Below are 6,389 nucleotides of genomic sequence, written 5' to 3' on the forward strand. Positions count from 1 at the left end.
AAAGAGAAAATCTGTCAAAGTACTGAGTCATCAGAAATCCAACATTTTGGAAACAGACCACAAGAATCCAATGTGCAGTAACATTCACATGACACAGCCAAACACTCTCTGCTGGGAACTTCATCTGTAACAGATAATATAGAAATATGTACGTTAATAAAGATGAGTTTCGACCCTACATAAAAAAAACAAAACAAAAACGACTTACTTTCTTAATAAGTACATCACTTTATGGAGACTTTTAAACTGCCCATTAAAGAAGAGGGAACTTGCCACAATGGCACTGAGATAAAATATGGCTGATAAAATGATCAATATATTTGTTAGTGCAAAAGTACATCCATATACCATGTCAAGTAACTCCCATTCAAAAGTAACACATACCTTGTGGGTGATAGGGTGTGTTTCAGCCCACCTCCTCTGTTGAGTTTTGTTTTTTCCAGGTTGACAAAAATGGCTTATTTTATGCTTCTCTCAAGCCATCTGTCTTCCCTGGTCAAAATGTGAACATGAGTCCTGTCCAGAAGAAGTTAGCCCCCCTGTGATGACTAAGAAGCATCATAGACAGAAGTTAAAAATGCTTATGTGCATTGCTATTGTGGATAAACATATAACCAGCTTGATATATATATCCATGTTTAAGGAATTATAAAGGTGTGCTAAAACATATAACCAGCTTGAACATAACATGCTGCTTAAAGCTAAAACTGAAAACATGCAGATGTAGAGAAAAGGAGCTGCGAGGTTGAGTTAAAACCAAGGTTTGTTGTGACAAGAGGAGTACTTGGTGTGATGGGAAACAGAAACTTTTAGAATACAATCCGATTATATACCTAAGAAAACATAGCGATCAATAACTCAATGGGAGAAATGCTTAATTTCATGGATAAATGTCAGGGGCCCATACACTTCCTTCGAAGTCTGTAGGCCAATATCAGAGAATTGTAAACGAGCTTATACAATACTGTAAACCCTGCGCTAATTTAGTAAGGAACTGTTTTAAAACAGCTGGAAAATCACAGCGCTATTAGACATTCGAATTGCATACACATACGTTCGAAGGCTACATGAGGAAGTTTTATGACAACAAGAAAATGACGCAAATTTAGTAAGGTACTGTTTAAAAGCAGCTGAAAAAATCGGAGGCTATATGGGCAAGTTTTATGACTACATGAAAATGACGATAAATCGCAGTATTAGCTATTCAAACTGCATTCAGACACGATCTCATGCACGTGGCAAAGTTTAAATAAGTTGACTGCATTGCATACTGGTCATATAAAGTATTAAAAATACAAGAAACTAACCTTGTAGCAGAAAACTATGGCTTGTCTGCAGCGACAAATTGGCCGATGCGCGCATGCGCAGTTGACTTGCGGAGCAAAAAACTAGGAAGGAGAAAACTTCAGAACACCAGTTGCACAAAGCCAGCTAGACCGTGACGGTGACTCGGTTGCTATGGCCACATACGCCGTGGAGTGAAATTGCTCCGGAGCAGTTTTAAGGTCCTTAAGTCTGAGTTAAGCAGTCACGGTTTCCCAATCCCCTTAAGTGGGACCCAATTGCTGGACACGATCTTAAGTCAATCAACACAGTTTATTTACAAAAGTTCAGTGATTTAATCCGTGGACGGGGAAGAGGTGCTCCAGTGCAAATGCGGTGACTCCAAACAATCTCTCCCACACACGTGTTTCTCCCGAGGGTTTGAATCTCACTACTCCAATACACCACTCCGTCCACCTAGTTCAATATGAACAAATCTTTCATATGACTTGGGAGTCACGAGTCACGAATCTTTCATATGACTCGGGAGGCACGAGTCATATGAAAGATTCGTTCATTTTGAATGAATCACTTGCAAACGACACATCACTATTGGCGTGTGGGCCAAGCAGGAGGACGCAGATTTCCATCGACAGGAACACCAGGTGACCTGGATTTATGCTGAACTCGTCCATAGAAATGTAATTTCACGTTAAATTAATGTCAAAGTGCTTTAAAGGTGACTTTTACCGAGGAGGAGCTTCCCAAAAGCTCAGGAGACTTTCTACTAGGTTACTACAGCGACAACATGAGCACCATCGTAGGCATTACAGAGCCATTTCAGGTGACGACGATTCTTCCTCCGTGTTCAAAACTAAAATATTTTCCTTCATGTATAGTCGTGTTTAATGTGTTCGGTTCTTTCATTCGTGGTGTTTCTGACTAATTTTGCTGTTAAATGTTCTTGAATATGCATTTTGTTATTTGTGTCTTCAGATCCAGCATCCTTCTTCCGGTCTGGAGGACAGTTCTTCTCACAGCTCTGGCTTAAGCTCAGAAGACGACAGCACCGTTGTCCACATGAAGACCAGGGGCCTGATGTACTAAATGTGCGTAAATTTTATCGTGCGCAGGAATACGTTTCATTTGTAAATCCCAGTGTGCCATTGAGCGCACATGCGGAATTACCACACCACACCCCTACCTACGTATGCAAATATCTTTAAAGAGGCCGTGAATCCCATGATCTGCAGGTGAATTCATCATAAGGAAGTGGACAAAAAGTATTATACTGAAGCCGAACTATAGATCCTAGTCAGAGAGGTGGAGAAGCGTCGAGGTGTGTGTTTTGGTGACTTGTCCGCAGGTGTAAATATGAAAGGGAAAAAGTGTGTGTGGTAAAAAAGAAATGGTCCAGTAACACTGGCCTTGGTAAACGAAACCGCCTCATCAGCCAGTAACCATCCTCGCGTTCCCTAAATACACGCTCCCGTCTTATTGCAAGATGTTCTAATAACACTACCGCTGTAATTGTTAATAATATTTCTTCAACACTTCTTGCATTCTTTCACATCCACCCGTATAACTGCAAACACGCTTGTGAGTTAATAGTTCATAAGTGTCTGATGTGCACATCACTCTGATGACTACTTGTTATTTTTATTTATTTATTTATATATATTTTTTTCACATTATTAGCAGTTTCCCAGCATCAGCACCAAGTGTCGCCAAAGGCTGACAGCTGTAGAAACGTGCGTACGGCAGCTCTTGAGCTGTCGGGAGGACCATACATTTCTACGATCATTTCAATTTTGAGACGTCTGAACGTGAGCGTAGAAAAAGGCGTAACCAACTTTTTTGTGCGTATGCAAGGTTTGTACAAGAGGCGCCGCACATTTCTACGCGCATTTCAGTTTTGATACATCTGAACGTGAGCGTAGAAAAGGGCGTAAGCAACTTTTTTGTGCTTAGGCAACTTTGGACTCGCAGTCCCAGTCCACACAAGGGCAAACACTGCCATCGTTGAGGTAGCTCCCGCAGCCGTCAGTCCTGCACTAGTCAAAAAGGAAGAATGCGGTGAGACGGCTGCTCCTCACACCAGTGGTACAGCTGAGCCAACAGGTGTCCTGATGCTGTCTTCTGTAGGAATAGCCATCTGTCTCGTCCAGGGTTTAATGAGGCTGTGTATGTGTAAAATGTAAGTTTTTCATATGTGAACTTTTTTTCTTGTTTGTTAATCTATGTATGTTCCCAGGTACAGGGATCAGACTCCAGGCAGCAGGAAATATTCCAAAAGTCTTTATTCTGTGAAAAGTTATATAAAGTAACCACAAGTAAAAAGTAATTTTGTTATCTACTCTTATGGCTGTTGGTTATTGTACATGTATCTACCTATCACCCCATCAGACTGGATAAAGGCTGAAGACACTGCAGTTAAGAAATATGGACAGACACAGTATTTTTTTTATCACTTTGCTGTTGAAAGAACATATCTTTGTAAAAACAAATATGCTCAAGCAAAGGGGACGACAGAGATATTGTTCCTTAGTTCTCAAATGTGCATCCCTCTGCTGTTACAGTCATTTGTTTATTTAGAAATCCAGCACTCAGTAACATGCAGGGATCACTTGAGATGACCCTTACCCGTGCATATGTATAAACAGATTGAAGCCCCCCTGGAAATGGGGCCTGGAGTTTATGTCGTTTGGCTTTCACCCGAGGCAGCAGCAAATGGCATTTCAGGCCAGAGCATGAATGTGAGTGAGTGCACAGGCCTGTAAGAACCAGCGGGTTGTGATGGGTGTGGGAAGCTCAGTGTCAGCTGATGCAGCATCTGCTCTGGAACAGGTAATGAATGACTGACAGCAGTGTCTCACCCAGAGTCCATTGCTCTTACACGTGAGTTGCAGAAATCTTATGTAATGCTCACATTTCTTCTCAGTGTGTATCAGCAACACCAAAATCAGCCTCTAGGTTTACAGTTGTGAAATGTGTAATACATTTGACCTATTGGTCTTTTCTATCACTGACTGACATGAGAAGCAGCGACTTCAGGGCTTTTATGGTACTCTATGTTATATGATGTAAAGCTGATATCACGTGAAGTATCACAACATTAATGTGGTATTTGGACTATATATAAAACGTTCCAAGTGTTTTGTAAATAGAATTTATAGTTAGTTACCAAAGTGTGTTAATCCAAAGTGTGGTGAACCATAATCTGTTATCTAAGTGTGTTAAATAATGGTCTGCTTGACAGGAGTAGGTACTCCTAAAAGGTTTTTTACAATGTAGGTCCATAAAGGATGAGGTCTGTTTCTCATCAAGTATGGGAATCGGATGAACTTTGCCCTGGGAGTAAAACTTAAAGAAAAAAACAACTGCCCAGTACTTGTGAAACTTTCTCAGTAAAAGGAGCTGCAGTCCTCATACACTTTGGGACTTAGGTGAGCCAACTCTGCAAAGCTGTTGGTCTCTCTGCTCCCCCTCGCAGCGAGTAAAAAGTACAACGTTGTCAGGTGTGGTTCTTTTCAGGTCATTCTATCTGTGGCAGTTAGATGACAACAGTGGTGACTGAATAACGTAATTTTCGGCACCAACATGTTTGTATTTTGAGAACCACATTTTCATGTGTCTTTGTTTGACTTTTCAAGTCCCTTGAGGTTGTTTTGTTTCTCTCATGCTGATTCTCATGCTGATTCTCCAGGCTCCACATTGGGAGTGGTTTTCTTGGAATCCAGTTTTTTGGAATTCTGATCATGAAGATAGAGTCTAATTTGACTAAAATTCATGTTGTCATTGTTTCACCTCAGGACGTGGCAGTTAAAAAGGGGCGTGTCAACTTTATAATCCCACTCCGTTTTCAAATGTGGAATAATTCAGGTGTGTGTATGTCTCTATGCCTTGTTTTTGACTCTTTGTTATAGTTGAGGATGTGACGATGGATGGGAAATGAGGACAGCAGAATAAAATCAGCGTTGGTGCAACTGTTAGGTTACGATTGTGCAAACATGTTTATTCTGAAGTTTCCTGTGCATTTCTGTACTTTTGTAATTACAAATAAGAAAATCTACTGTATGTTTGATGGACTAAAATTAAGATTGTTGGAAACATTGTAGGTAAATTAGACGAGTATAGTCCGTCCTGGAACACTGAATATTTATGAATAGTGTAGCAGTACGAGCATTTTTGTCTTCTTGTTCCCTCGCTCTTTCTGTTGACTGTTGCTATGGTTTCCCTTCCTCATTTCCGCCAGTCCGGCCTTCTTCTGCGGCCGTCAGCAGCTTCCAAGATACACGCTGTGCAGGACGATTGTTCAGCCGTACACCGCATTGCTGTAGGCCGGTTGTGGCGGTGCTGGTGACCTGGCGGTGGTATCCTCCCGTCGTATCTTGCTGTGTCCCTGGGAGTGGGTTTCTTCACTGAGGGTGTGTCTGCCACGTGTGCCCCAAGATGGCTGAACTGCGCTGTGACGGCACTCTTCCTTGGCTCCGGCCAGACTCCAAGACACAGGTACAGTGGTGATGCTGACATGGAACATCTTCTTTTTCTTTCGGCTTTGTCCCTTTTTCATGGGTTGCCACAGCGAATCATTGATTTCCATCTCTCCCTGTTTTCTGTATCCTCTACTCTGACTCCAACTATATGCATGTCCTCCCTCACTGCATCCGTATATCTCCTCTTTGGCCTTCCTCTTTTTCTCCTACCTGGTAGCTCCATCTCTAACATTTTTCTACCAATGTATCCACTGTCCCTCCTCTGCACATGTCCAAACCATCTCAATCTGGCTTCTCTAGCCTTTTCTCCAAACCTTCCTGTCTGTGTTGTCCCTCTAATGACCTCATTCCTGATCCTGTCCATTCTTGTCACTCCTAAAGAGAATCTTAGCATCTTTAACTCTGCCACCTCCAGCTCCGCCTCCTGTCTTCTGCCTATTGCTACTGTCTCTAAACCATACATCATGGCTGGTCTCACCACCGTCCTGTAAACCTTTCCCTTCACCTTAGCTGACACTCTTCTGTCACAGATCACTCCTGACACTTTTCTCCAGCTGTTCCATCCTGCCTGTACTCTATTCTTCACCTCTCTTCCACAGTCTCCGCTGCTCTGAACAGTTGATCCTAAGT

At 42.1% G+C, this 6,389-nt stretch overlaps 1 protein-coding gene and 1 long non-coding RNA gene across 4 annotated transcripts in view; one reads left to right on the forward strand and one right to left on the reverse strand.

Moving 5' to 3' along the window:
• Nucleotides 1-6,389, reverse strand: part of LOC103397252 (transcription factor 7-like 1-A) — a 287,021-nt gene that overhangs the window by 243,476 nt on the left and 37,156 nt on the right. The window lies entirely within an intron of this gene.
• On the forward strand, nucleotides 1,790-3,719 carry LOC103397261 (uncharacterized). The gene is made up of 3 exons (XR_523431.3): nucleotides 1,790-1,928; nucleotides 2,003-2,107; nucleotides 2,260-3,719. It is a non-coding gene; the product is annotated as an uncharacterized LOC103397261 (long non-coding RNA).

Source organism: Cynoglossus semilaevis, chromosome W (assembly GCF_000523025.1).
Source record: "Cynoglossus semilaevis isolate Cse_v1.0 chromosome W, Cse_v1.0, whole genome shotgun sequence".
Taxonomy (NCBI): Eukaryota; Metazoa; Chordata; class Actinopteri; order Pleuronectiformes; family Cynoglossidae; genus Cynoglossus; species Cynoglossus semilaevis.